At 40.2% G+C, this 15,074-nt stretch overlaps 1 pseudogene; it reads left to right on the forward strand.

Annotated features, from left to right (window-relative positions):
- The window catches only part of LOC120700880, a 146,231-nt pseudogene that overhangs the window by 39,220 nt on the left and 91,937 nt on the right, over window positions 1–15,074 (forward strand).

The raw sequence follows: 15,074 nt of genomic DNA on the forward strand, positions 1-15,074 counted from the left end.
CGGCGAGGGGGAAGAGCACGAGGAGGTCGAGGGTTACCTGTAGAGGGTGTTTTTTGGGTTGGGAATGGCCGGATTGGGGGTCCCCGGCGTGAGCAGTGGAGGGGGCAGCAATGGTGAACGGCGGCGAGGGTACTCCAGTGAGGGATTGGGGGTGAGAAGGGGTCTGAAAGCTTCACGGGAATGAGGGGAACCTATTTCCGATCTCGGTTTGGGCTGCTGCGGCACGGGAAGTGGAGCTCCGCGGTGTGCTGCGCACGGCGGCGACAATGGCAGGCGGCGGCGCCGTTCTGGGCACGGGAAAAGGGGCTGGCTTGGCCTTGGCGTTGGGCGAATGTGGGGCGGGGTGAAGCGCTCGTCCGGGAAGCAAATGGGGAAGGAAGAGCTCAGCAGAGGGGGGGGGAGGGGGCGCGGGGTGAAGCGGCGCGATAGGCCGTGGTGGCCGGCATGGTCGCGCGCGGCGCGCCGGAGATGCGCGCGCATGGCACCCGCCTGGCTGCGGCGACGGGACAGGGCAGGCGCGGTGCAGCTGGTCGGCGGCCGGTCGCCGTCCTCAGCTTGGCGCGGCTCAGCCATCAGGCATCGCCGGCCACCTGGAGGCCGAGCTCTGCTCGCGGCGTGAACAGGGACGGGAGGGGAGAGAGAGAGAAAGAGAAGTCAAACGTGTTTGACTGAGTTTTTCTCCAAAATTTGCATTGAAACTCGAAAAAGTTTGAATACGAAAGTTGTTCAAAATTCAAAATCCTACAACTTTCGTTTCAGGCACTTTTTCGTTTGAAGCTTCGTTTGAAAGTTAAAATTCGAAACTCGCGTGTATTTGAAATTATCCTATACGCTTCGAAATTCAAATTTTTCTTCTATTTTTGTGTGGCAAATCGAAAGCTTTAAACACGAAAGTTGTTCAACACATAAAACCTATAACTTTGATTTTAAGCAAAAGTTCATTCGACCAACGGTTCAAAAATTATTTTTAAAGCCTATTGTTACAATTCGAATTAAAACATCATTTCATGTGCCATTTATTCATTCTTGTTATAATACCTAATGAGTTTGCAACATCATCTAGGGTGCATTGATGTATTTTGTGTGTCATTGTATGGTAAGTATACAAGTAGACTAGCTTTGTATAAAAGTTGTAGTTGCTCTCAAATACAAGCACATACACACATGTATGCACTATTTTGATTATTCTTGGTTAATGATGCATGATGATGTTTTTTTTTTGCTGAGCCTTTTAATTAACTGGGCTGTCACACGATGCTGAGGAAGTATCTAAAGGATCCAAAGCAGAAGATGGATGCTGAGCCATTGATTATTTAGCAGGACTTGACTATGGAGTGTCGCTCAGTGCACATATTGGATTTTTCTGACCGTGTATGCGGAATAGGACCATCAAGTATATGAAGGTGCTATGGACGAACCAGTCAGAGTCAGAAGCCACATGGTATTGGAGGCGCAGATATGCGAGAAATATCTGGAGCTCTCTTCGAGTCTGGTATCCTATACGCTTCGAAATTCAAATTTTTCTTCTATTTTTGTGTTGCAAATCGAAAGCTTTAAACACGAAAGTTGTTCAACACATAAAACCTATAACTTTGATTTTAAGCAAAAGTTCATTCGATCAACGGTTCAAAAATTTATTTTTAAAGCCTATTGTTACAATTCGAATTAAAACATCATTTCATGTGCCATTTATTCAATTCTTGTTATAATATCCTAATGAGTTTATGCAACATCATCTAGGGTGTGCATTGATGTATTTTGTGTGTCATTGTATGGTAAGTATAAAAGTAGACTAGCTTTGTATAAAAGTTGTAGTTGCTCTCAAATACAAGCACATACACACATGTATGCAACTATTTTGATTTCTGGTTAATGATGCATGATGACATGTTTAATTTTTCTTGCTGAGCCTTTTAATTAACTGGGCTGTCACACGATGCTGAGGAAGTATCTAAAGGATCCAAAGCAGAAGATGGATGCTGAGCCATTGATTATTTAGCAGGACTTGACTATGGAGTGTCGCCCAGTGCACATATTGGATTTTTCTGACCGTGTTATGCGGAATAGGACCATCAAGTATGTGAAGGTGCTATGGACGAACCAGTCAGAGTCAGAAGCCACATGGGTATTGGAGGCGCAGATATGCGAGAAATATCTGGAGCTCTTCGAGTCTGGTAAGTAATTAATTGCTTATATGTGGTTCTTTTCCCCACTCTTGCGTTAGTGATGCTGAATTCGGAGACGAATTCCTCTAAAGAGGGGAGAATATAACACCCAAGATGAATAAAGGGCCAAATACGCTTTCTACATGGGAATACATAAAGTTCATGCATTGCAATCATACATTTGCACTCTCATATTGAATATGCATATGAAGAAACCGTAGCCGGATTGGTGCAGTAAGTACCGGTACAGAAATGCACGTTGAGATATAGCAATGTGGTTGCAGCCCTCACTTTCTTTCTTGGGATTTGTGGGTAGAAGTGAAGTCATGCATTGCATTGCACCAATTGCATGTGCATTGAAGCATTGATATGAAGTTTTTTTTATATATGTTTATGTGAAGTTATATATTGTGTCTTTACGATACTTCTTTTTATGTCAAGTTATTAATCCAATGTTTAATCAAATTGTAATTTGAATAGCTTGGTTGAAGCAGTTTGCTTGCTGAGGTTTTTCCATAAACCTCATATGTTTTCCCCCCTCCACAGGTTCTCGAGTTGGAGGGTGCAGCGTTGGATGGGAGTAGCAGCACGTGTGCACACACACTTATTTATATATGTTGAACAAATATTTTAATACATGTTTGGATGTGGAGACTCTGATGTTGTTTTAAATTCTCTAGTGTGGTTTAGTTTGTAAAATGTTTATTTCACTCTAGTGTTTCTTTTTATCTAACCCAACATTTTATAAGTTGCTTCCGCATACTCTGTTTTTTTGTGTAGCTCCTTCTTGCTGTTTTTTTGTGCGGTGCGCTTGTTTTAGCCACAGCATTGTGTGGTAATGCTCCAGAATGTTGCTGCTATCCTGGGGTGTTACAACATTCCCACCATCTATCCTGTTTTCATGCTAGCCATCTAATAATCTTGTCGCCTCATCCTCTTTTCAACTCCTGGACTTCACCATTTTGCAGTCCCCAACTTCTCTTCCTTTATTCCAGAGCTTATGGAGAAACGTGGATATGGGGAGGACTCTATAAATCGCTATAAAATGATGACAAGGTACTCTGCTATCCGCCTATGCCTAATACTTTAAGCAAGCTCTTCTTCTCTCTTACTTCAGTGACATTCAAATAACATGTTTCTGCTGCACTTATCCCTGACTGCATGCACGTTCCATCATCAAAGAGTACCACAACTAATATTGGTGTGTGGAACTGCCTGTATTGGAAAATCAACAATCGCTACGTAACTTGCTCAGAGGCTCAATTTGCCTAATGTTTTACAGGTTTAGTTATCTTTGCCACTATATTACTCATGTCTCATGTGCTTTGCTTCACTACCCTTGTTCATCTTGACTACCATTTTTACTGACTATAACACGCAGAAAGATATGGTGCATGAGCTGCTGCGGACATCCAAGGAGTAAGTTGCCTCTTATTTTTTTAGTCTTTCCAAAGAATTGTTGGCCACTCGTGATTCGAATTTGGACATATAAATTAACACATGCAGTGCCCCACTTACTTTGGTTCCTGTTTGGGCTCGTGATTTTAATTCTCCCAAAGAGCTTATCACTGAATTCTGCAGAGAATGCAAAGTTGTACGAAAAGGTATGCAGTGTTTTATGACAGAAAAGGTACTATGTTCTGCAAATGTCATTGACATTTTATCTGGACAAACCTAGCTATAATCACTACATTGATCTCACTTTGTTACCTTATAACTTAGGCCCCGTACTTTGTACTACCTTTTGCTAGGCTTGGCTGACGATTTGAAGAAGGCCATAAAAGAAGGGAAGCCAATTATTATTGAGGTATGCGGTCTTGTGTCATGATAAATTTCAATATTGCACTCATATGTTTCTCCAAGCCCTACCACACAAAAGACCACCCTACCATACTATGGTCTCCCGTACCTTTCTCCTTGATCTTTGTTGCTGCCAGCGTTTCATGGATGCAAGCATGTATGGACTATGGATAGAGGATGCGAGACACACACAGACCATCTTGCTTTTTTTTCCTGGAAAGAAAAAAAATGACATGGTTATGCATTAAAAAAATTGTGTACATGAGAGCATCATTATCAAGAAATAATATCTAGAAAAGAGAATTATGTATGTTTATATCAGTACGGAGGCTTAGATACATGGTTGTGCTAGGTAGATTAAAGCATTGTCTTGCATACGTCTTGTTCCGTGAGTGAATTCTCGAGTGCATATGACTATTTGTACAACTTGGCATTCACTTTTAATTTCTTGTAGCGATGGCAGGACCAAGTTGCCACCTAAATTTGTTTCTTTTGGATGGAGGTAAATCTAAACCAGACACCTCGAAGCACTTGATGTGTTTAATGCATTTACATATCTGGTGGGATGTTTGTGCTGCATTGGTCCTTTGTGCATACTAATGCTGTCTTTTATGACCTGGTGTTTCTATTTGTTTGGCAGCAAGTATTGCCTGTCTAGTAAATTGTAAATTTAATTTCTAAAAAGCATTGATGTGTTCAATCCATATGAGTGATTTATAATGTGCACCTGTTAATATGGTGCCATATGTATAGATAAATCGTATCTTATGTTAGATTGTATCTCACTACAGGGAATACATTTGGGTCCAAGCATTTATCTTATAGATGAGGAAAAGAGAGATGATAATTCTAGGATAGGGAAAACGATACTGGATTCTGAAAGTTCAGGCATCTCTGTAGAAAGGAAGACAAAACATCAATCCAAAAATGGACTGGCAGAGAACAGAATACGTCCCATAAAGGAAAATGAAAATGTTGTCAAAATCAAGGACTGCACACTGGTGGAAGGTAGAATCAGTGTAGGGGTATCTTATGCTGAGAGCCACGAAACGGTTACTCATGATTCTGCACATTCTCAAGAAAAAAATCCCAAAGATGAAAGTAAGTGAAAAGGAAATCAACAATAATTTGTTATTAGTATGTGGTCAATATGTCTTTACTTGCAACAACCAACGAGTTTGAAGCGCACTTGAGTGCTCAAGTATCCATATTCAGACTAGCATAAGACGAGCATAATCTTTCTTTGAAGTGTGGGCGCATTCCAAATAGGACAATCGAAATAAGGAAGCAAAGAACAAAATCTTAAGTACCTCCCAAGTTTTTAGAGTACTTTGGATCACATTTGATTAGTTTGCAGCTCTTGTGTTCCTTTTTAGATTTCTGAATTCTGATTTGTGTCACTGGAAAATTTAATAAAATGTTTATTATTTGTTTGACATTTTTCGAGAAACTATTATTTGTTTGATAATAAATAAAAACTGTAAGGGTCACATTTGATTAGTCCTAGCCCATCACAGATAGGGAGCACGAAGAAGGAAGAGAACTGGTACTTTTATTGGGCCCAGCCCATCACACAAGACAAGAGGTCGGGGCACAGCCCACTACGCTTACCCAAGCAGCCAGGCAGAGGCAGAGGCAGAGGCAAGTGGTGATTGGCTCATGCGAAGAAGGATTCTTCCTCTTCCTCTGTCTTCTTCTCCGATCGATCGATCCACCACATCTCATCGATCCCATTCTCCCACCCTACCGTGCGCGATGCAGCATCTGCTGGAGCTGGGCCAAATACCATCACCCGCACTCGCGATCCTGACCCGCCGCCCGACCGCGGTGATGCCGCCAATTCCTCCGCCACGCAGGCGCTCCCCTCCCGCAATGTGATACGTCACGGGATCCCGATCTTCACGACGTAGGATCTTGTTCTGGATAACTATCTATAGAACAGCCGGATAACTTGCTGCAAGCAGCGATAACTTGTGCAACCTGGCAAATAAAACTCGAAGCCAACCACCTTTTTTAACCGGCAACCTGAATCGAGGATTCGCCTAACCACACTCTCAAAGAACCAACCAACATAGCCTACAATCAATCAAGGCGAACCCTGAAGGGAGAACGAGCACCAATTGGGAGCGGATGAAGCTGCCGCTTCTGCAATCCCGCAAAGGAAATAACAAGAGCAACGGGGTAGAGATCACTCTCTGAATTTTGTTAGCACACAGCTGAACAAAAGGAGTTCTATTTCATTATCAAAGTCTCGTTCAATCTCTGAGATACATAGGGCGTGTATACAAGGAACAACCCTCCTTGTTAGGTGTGAATGGACCTTAGAGTTTCTAGAGTAATAGTAGCTCAAGAGCCTCCACGAACTAAAATCCCGAAGAGCCTCGCATGGCTGATGGTCTTCTGTGCAGTCTCTACCAAGTCAGTCATAACTCTTTATTGGGAAGTCCAAACGACATGGTGTTTGTTGCGTTGGAAAGTTAACTTGATAATCTTTCACACCATATGAAGAATGCACCATGAAACATTGTACAGTGGTACAGTTTTGCATGGGAAGTTAAACATCTAGTAGACTGTTGACCTTCTGACCAGTCTTCAGTCAAGTACTCGAATCTCATTAGTGGGTAATTCAAAGTACTCAATTTGAATGGTATTGTAAAGTAGAATTGATAAGCTTTCCAAAATGTCCACATTGACCTTTATAGCTTTTGGGAATGAAAAATTATGACTGCTTCTTTTAGACTGTTTTGCAGGACTGGTAGGGTTCGATCGTGGTCTTTCTCTATATTCTTCTCCTTTTGTATTCTTGCCATCCTCCTTGGTGAACCTAAGCAATAGCAATGTGCATGACTTAGGCAGTATATAATTCTCATTAATATTAAAATGAATTTCACAAAGTAGCGCGTTCACCTCTTGTTGTAGTTTCTTAGCTCGGCTTCGCGTAATTGGTCCGTCAAAGAGTTGGGCCGGTGTCGATGTAGGTGATACTTGAGTTGGTGTAACTTGAATTTGAGGTTGTAGTATGTTACTTGCTGGTGTGGTCGATGTGGTCATATCAACCTCTCCCCTTAGAAAAGGAGTCGTCCTCGACTCTGATTCTTCCAGACCGAAGTATGGTGTCAAGTCAACAACATTGAACATTTTGCTAACACCATGGTCATCATCTTGGTTATTAATAAATATTATTGTAGCTGAAGTAAAACTTTGGAGTTGTAGTTGTATTTATTTCTTCGAGTATAGCAAGGTGCTTTAACCAGTAATCATACAAACCAAGTAGTAGACTGGCTAAAGGAAAAAAAAATAAGATTTGGAGTTAAATATAGCTTTCACCTTATATGAACGTTCAATATTGAGAGTACTTGTTGAAGTCCTTGAGATGGTCTCATCTTGATTAAATTTCCTTGATGTTTGTAATACTGCAAACAACATGGTTGATGGGAGAACAATAATTTCTTTCAAGCAACACAATTGATTCAACATTTCAGATTTCATCGTTGCAACATTGAACATTTCAAAATTTAGCGATGGAGCATTTCTTATGTCACAAAACTTCTTGTTGCACAATTTATTCAAAGGTTTAGATGTATACCTTCCAAACTCATTGCCCCCTGGTGTAGACGAAAAAATTTTGGGTGCACAAATTGCACTACTTTCTGCATGGTCTCTTTCTTTCAGGGAAAAATATGTAAAAGAGAATAATGGTTCTGAACAACAGGCATTAAACAATTTATTCATCTCAACCTCAGAAAAATATGGCTCACAAGATTTGTTATTCGGCATGTTCAACTTAAAATCAACAATCTTGTCACATGTTATGCACATTACACATACAAGTAACTTATCAACAACATGTTCAACAATCAAATTGAATGTAAAGTTGCAGCTATAAGCATTATTCAAAGATCTCATGGATGTTATCATAGAAACATTCTCAAGCATTTTATTAATATCAACAGGTTTATCCAGCATGGTGTAACACAAGCATTCAGTAGGTGAGATCTTTGCAAATAATTCAGCTTGAGTCATCAACTGAAAATGATGAAGTTTAGAATCATGTAAATCATCACAATGATCAATCAAAACATGACAAGAATTATGCATGCTAGAGCAATGGGTTTTATTTTGCAAAATTTCAGCACTTAACTTGACTTGCGATTGAATTGAATCAGCACAACGATTCCGAGTAAATTCGGTTGAAATTATTGAAGATGTTTCATCATAATTATTCACCTTGTGTTCTTGAAAATTCAGATCTGAATTATTTTCATTACCTTTCGGTTTTGGTGATTGTACATTGGATTGAACTTCTGAATTTTTACCTCCATCATCGAGCTTCATGTTTGTGGCAGCAACAAATTAATTTTGGACATCAGCAATCTTCTCACTTCTCTGATCAAGTGGTGTGGTGTGATGAGCAAACATCTCTAGCTCAATGTCGTTGCAAATCTGCACACTTTGAAAGACAACACTAGAAGTAGGGATGAGTGGGTTAGATTCATAAACATCCTCGCACATCTTGCAATAAAGCTCTCTCTTTTTGTGTGGTGTATATCTCTCACTCTCATTATGGATGCTCTTAATGTCACATTTTGTGAGATCACACAACTTGCTTTTATTTTCACTCGCACTCAATTTGGCTATGAGGCTCTCATTCTCACATGGGGTTTGCTGCACAACTTGCGCATGAATATTTGGAGCAGCAAGAGCATGAACACTTTCATTCATGAACTTTTCATGTGAACATTGACCAGCAAAGGTCGCAGTGGAACAACCAACTTTGCCAACTTCCAATGGCAATGAAACACCAACAGTTTTAGTGGAACCATCAATCTTAGCTATGCCTTCAACCTGAACTTCATGGGAGATATTAGTGCTCTTTATTTCAGCACCTCTATCCAATAATTCCTCGCATACTACATTGGATGGTGTGGTACATGTGGACATCTCATCCGAGCTTGGAACAACATCATTTTGCAACCTTAGATCAGGTAGAACATGTTCAACTTGCCTTTGAATAGATTTGTCACTCATACTTGGTGATGCAATAGCAGAAATTTTCTTCTTGCATGGAAATGATGCTTGTTTACTTCCAACAATCAATGGCACTTTGGGCTTGGAATCAGCATGTAACCTTGTAGCACTGTCTTTGTACAAACTAATGCATCATGAAATTGCATTTTCTACAACTCTTTAACTTTCCTCTCCTCATGGTTTCCACCTCTATGATGTCGGCGACCAAAACGATATTGGGAATGATTATCATCATCCACATTTTCAGATTCATCATTGTCACTATGTCTTCGACCTTGTCCCCTTCTTCTATCATGTGCAGCGCCTCGGTTCCTCCTTCCTTGTTCTTTTCTTCTTCTAGCAGCAGCTCCTGCACTTTCTTCACCATCATCACCAAGGTTACTTGCGTTATGTTGACATTGGCGACATCCTCTGATTTAAGCCATAAAAGCTTGGAGATCTTGTGTCAACCTCTCCTACCTTTCTTCCATGCTTTGCCTCAACTCATTGAATTGTGTCATGGTTACACAATCGTCAATCTCAGGTTGACCAAACATCTTCCTGTACAATCAGTAAGTACAAAGCAACAATATATGTGGAATAGGGTAAAAAAATATGTGGAATCTCACAACCTCACTTCTCTTACCAACCGAAGCTCTTATGAATTCCCTGCGGGTTACAGAGATACAAATGTGTGGTGGAAACAGAAAGTGATGGTTAGGCGAATTCAAGACCGAGGTACCAATTACGACAGCCTGTATGTGGAGCTTGGTGGGGAGTATTACACAAGGAAAGGAATCTGAATTCTAGTTGATGTAAAGATATAGTTGCTATAAAGCTAAGTAACAATCCAAACTAGAAGTTATTTGCCTAGTGCTGACCACAAGATATGAGAGATATAAATGGATCACACACACGCACAAAGAAAAATTTCAGAGTTGATGCAAACAAGGAATATGATTGGGATGCAAGTGTTGCAATCAAACCCAATCAAAATTTCACACCAACAGCGATAGCAGACTGGTTGTACAACTTGATATGAAAACTTTCAGCACTTGTGCATACAACAATCTGATCCGTCTCCTTTCTTTTGCAACTTTCTCAACACATTTTTTTTTTGCAACTTTCTTTCTTCTTATTTTTTTACTCTCTATTTTTTTGCACTATACTGAACAAGATCAAATATAACACTTGCACAAATTCAGAATGATAAAACCAAGTATAACCAACAGCTATCTTGATAGGATAAAAAGTTTACGCAAAGGATAGAATCGGTTTACTTTTTTTGTGGGAATTTTCAGATATATGGAAAGGCACAAAAGGACACGCAAAGGATGATATGATCAGCAGCTAAACAAAGACTCTAATGGACTGAAACTTAATCAAACTCACTAGAAAAACATATTGAAACAAAGGCTATGACATGTTTTTTTTGGACGAAGGCAAAAATATGTGTAGCTAAGGATAAAGAATCCTACCATGGCAACGAAAGATTTGATACCAGATGATATGTCATGGGGTCCCGATCTTCATGACGTAGGATCTTGTTCTTGATAACTAGCTGTAGAACAGCCGGATAACTTGTTGCAAGTAGCGATAACTAGTGCAACCTGGCAAATAAAACTCGAAGCCAACCACCGTTTTTAACCGGCAACCTGAATCAAGGATTCGCCCAACCACACTCTCAAAGAACCACACTCGAATCTCATTAGTGGGTAATTGAAAGTACTCAATTTGAACGGTACTGGAAATTAGACTTGATAAGCTTTCCAAAATGTCCTCATTGACCTTTATATCTTTTGGGAATCAAAAGTTATGACTGCTCCTTTTTTACTGTTCTGCAGGACTTGTTGGGTTCGATCGTGGTCTTTCTCTATATTCTTCTCCTTTTGTATTCTTGCCATCCTCCTTGGTGAACCTGAGCAATAGTAATGTGCATGACTTAGGCAGTATATAATTTCACAAAGTAGGACGTTCACCTCTTGTTGTAGTTTCTTAGCTTGGCTTCGTGTAATTGGTCCATCAAAGAGTTGGGCTGGTGTCGATGTATGTGATACTTGAGTTGGTGTGGCTTGAATTGGAGGTTGTAACATGTTACTTGGTGGTGTGGTCGACGTGGTCATATCACAACGCCTCCTCCAACTACGACTTCGTCAATGTCAAGGTCTAGCTCAGGGAGAACGCCGACCACTACTACGTCCTCTCCAGGTTCCTCCTCAGCAGGATGCTCGTCGTCACAAAGGTCCAATCTTTCCTCTCTCTCTCTCTGTGTCTCTCTCTCTCTTGTTTCTTATTAACTCTTTCTATCAATCAATCCATCGCCCCCTTTGTTTTTTAACACAACACATATTACTTGTCATACATGTAGATTCCTAATCATGTCACCATCAAGATCGCCCTTGAGCTCAAGAAGCTGCTTGTCGGCAACAGCCTACTTGATGTGGAAGGACTACCACTATACCTTGTTTCTCATCACCTTTATGCCCTTCTCATTCTGCTGTGCTCTCAAGGTTATGCTATGCATGTTGCACGTCCCCACCATCTATCCTGTTTTCATGCTAGCCTTCTAATAATCTTGTCGGCTCATCCTCTTTTCAACTCCTGGAATTCACCATTTTGCAGTTCCTAGAGTGGTCTAGAGGCTAATCTATTCAAGGTAAGGCACCTTCCTGCTTCCGGGGAAGGAATACCTGCTGCATGCTACTTTCTCAACTGATAACCCCAACTTCTCTTCCTTTCTTCCACAGCTTATGGAGAAACGTGGATACGGGGAGGACTATATAAATCGCTATAAAATGATGACAAGGTACTCTACTATGTGCCTACGCCTAGTACTTTAAGAAAATTCTTCTTATCTCTTACTTCAGCAGCATTCAAATAACATGTTTCTGCTGCGCTTATCCCTGACTGCATGCAAGTTCCATCATCAAAGAGTACCACTAGTAATATTGGTGTGTGGAACTGCCTGTACTGGAAAATCAACAATTGCTACGCAACTTGCTTAGAGGCTCAATTTGCCTAATGTTTTACAGGTTTAGTTATCTTCGCCACATTATCACTCATGTCTCATATGCTTTGCTTCACTACCCTTGTTCATCTTGACTACCATTTTTACTGACTATAACATGCAGAAAGATATGGTGCACGAGCAGCTGCGGACATCAACAGAGTAAGTTGCCTCTTATTTTTTCAGTCTTTCCAAAGAATTGTGGAACACTCGTGATTCGAATTTGGACATATAAATTAACACATGCAGTGCACCACTTACTTTAGTTCCTGTTTGGGCACGTGATTTTAATTCTCCTGAAGAGCTTATCACTGAATTCTGCAGAGAATGCAGAGTTGTATGAAAAGGTATGCAGTGTTCTATGACAGAAAAGGTACTCTATTCTGCAAATGTCATTGACATTTTATCTGGACAAACCTAGCTATAGTCACTCCATTGATTTATCTTGGTAACCTTATAACTTAGGCCCCGTAGTTTGTACTACCTTTTGCTAGGTTTGGCTGGCAATTTGAAGAAGGCCATGAAAGATGGGAAGCCAATTATGATTGAGGTATGCCGCATTGTGTCATGATAAATTTCAATATTGCACTCATATGTTTCTCCAAGCCCTACCACACAAAAGACCACCATACCATACTATGATCTCTCGTACCTTTCTCCTTGATCATTGTTGTTGCCAGCGTTTCATGGATGCAAGCATGTATGGACTATGGATAGAGGATGCGAGACACACACAGACCATCTTGCTTTTTTTTTCCTGGAAAGAAAAAAATGACATGGTTATGCATTAAAAAAATTGTGTACATGAGAGCATGATTACCAAGAAATAATATCTAGAAAAGAGAATTATGTATGTTTATATCAGTATGGAGGCTTAGATACATGGTTGTGCTAGGTAGATTAAAGCATTGTCCTGCATACGTCTTGTTCTGTGAGTGAATTCTCCTATGCATATGACTATTTGTACAACATGGCATTCACATTTAATTTCTTGTAGTGATGGCAGGACCAAGTTGCCACCTAAATTTGTTTCTTTTGGCTGGTGGTAAATCTAAATCAAACACCTCCAAGCACATGATGTGTTTAATGCATTTACAAATCCGGTGGGATGTTTGTGCTGCATTGGTCCTTTGTGCATAATAACATTGTCTTTTACGACCTGGTGTTTCTATTTGTTTGGTAGCAGGTATTGCCTGTCTAGTAAATTGTAAATTTAATTTCTAAAAAGCATTGATCTGTTCAATCCATATGATTGATTTATAATGTGCACCTGTTAATATGGGGCTATATGTATAGATAAATCATATCTTATGTTAGATTGTATCTCACTGCAAGGAATACATTTGGATCCAAGCATTTATCTTATGGATGAGGAAAAGAGAGATGATAATTCTAGGATAGGGAAAACGATACCGGATTCCGAAAATTCAGGCATCTCTGTAGAAAGGAAGATAGAACATCAATCCAAAAATGGACTGGCGGAGAACAGAATAAGTCCCACAAAGGAAAATGAAAATTTTGTCAAAATCAAGGACTGCACGCTGGAGGAAGGTAGAATTAGTGAAGGGGTATCTTATGCTGAGAGCCACGAACTGTTACTCATGATTCTGCACATTCTCAAGAAAAAAATCCCAAAGATGAAAGTAAGTGAAAAGGAAATCTGCATTAATTTGTTATTAGTATGTGGTCAATTTGTCTTTACTTGCAAAAACCAACAAGTTTGAAGCGCACTTGAGTGCTCAATTATCCATATTCAGACTAGCATAAGACGAGCATAATCTTTCTTTGAAGTGTGGGCGCATTCCAAATAGGACAATTGAAATAAGGAAGCAAAAAACAAAATCTTAAGTACCTCCCAAGTTTTTAGAGTACTGTACTATGCTAGGTGCCAGGTGACTACGTGAATTTTGCTGTTGCCCTCAGAAGAAGCCACTATTATCTATGCATTGTAGGTGATGGGCACAAAGATTTGGGCCAACCGAAGAATAAGACCGCTAAGAAAGACAAACCAGTCGCTGAACCGATAATTGTTCCAATTGTGCTGAGGATGTCTGATTTTGATCACAAGGTCTGTTCTCTCACTGGTTTAACATGCTTTTGGTTTCTAATGTCCTTGAAATACCAGTTGTAGTTGTTGAATACATAAGAGGACTAAGATGAGCCCATGTAAATGATTAAAGTTTATTGTTACTGACCTCCTTTGGAAGCTGCCAATGCAAAAGCCCACTGGCCGGACATGCCTTTTGATTGAGAGGTGCTGGTATGTATGCACATTTGTCTTTGATCACTTCTACACTCTAGTTACATGGATTATTGATTCATGTTTTATCTCCTATTCTTATTTGCTTTGTTGCTGTGTTCAGGCATTGTTAGAGGAATAGATAGCCACTAGAGCTTTCAGAGACAATTGCCTTCCTCATGTATCTATGCCTTTGTGAAACTCTGTGTTGACACCATTTTTTGACACGTGTCAGGAAAGGTGATTTTAGAAAAGGGAAGATGGCCGATTTGGAAGAAACCAAAAAACGCACAGTATTGGAATCGGCCGATGGAGCTTGTCCGATGGGCCAGAAGAATATGCTTCGAAGATGCTGATTTACCCGTTCTGGTAGTCGGCCGACGGAGAGTTGCCGATGAGGTCAAGGAAGGAGAAGAGGATCCGGACTCTGCGAAAATCTTGATGATTCGGTTGTAATATTTAAAGTAGTTTATCTTTAATAAGTCTTTTCTTTAGAGTCAAGTAATGTTTGCCGTAATCGGCTAGGACTCGGTAGCACTAGGCTATTAATATGAGTTGTAAGGAACCGAAAAAACTTCATACACATCCAATACAACACAACTTTACAATTTCTTTGCATTTTTTCGGCGACTTCGCCTTTTCTTTTCTTTTTTCGACGAGTTCTTTCAAGTTGATCAAGGACGCCTCACATTCGAGCGACTTGATTTGCTGGTGAGTTTTTGTTTTACCGAGTATATTTGAGCTTTAGCTACCGGGCGCATCGCTGTAGCTTCGTTCAAATCTATTCAAAAGTTATCGAGTTTATCTAGGCTTTGACTTCCGAGCGCATCGCTGTCGTCTCATCAAGATTTATTCA

Source organism: Panicum virgatum, chromosome 3K (assembly GCF_016808335.1).
Source record: "Panicum virgatum strain AP13 chromosome 3K, P.virgatum_v5, whole genome shotgun sequence".
NCBI classification, from domain to species: Eukaryota; Viridiplantae; Streptophyta; class Magnoliopsida; order Poales; family Poaceae; genus Panicum; species Panicum virgatum.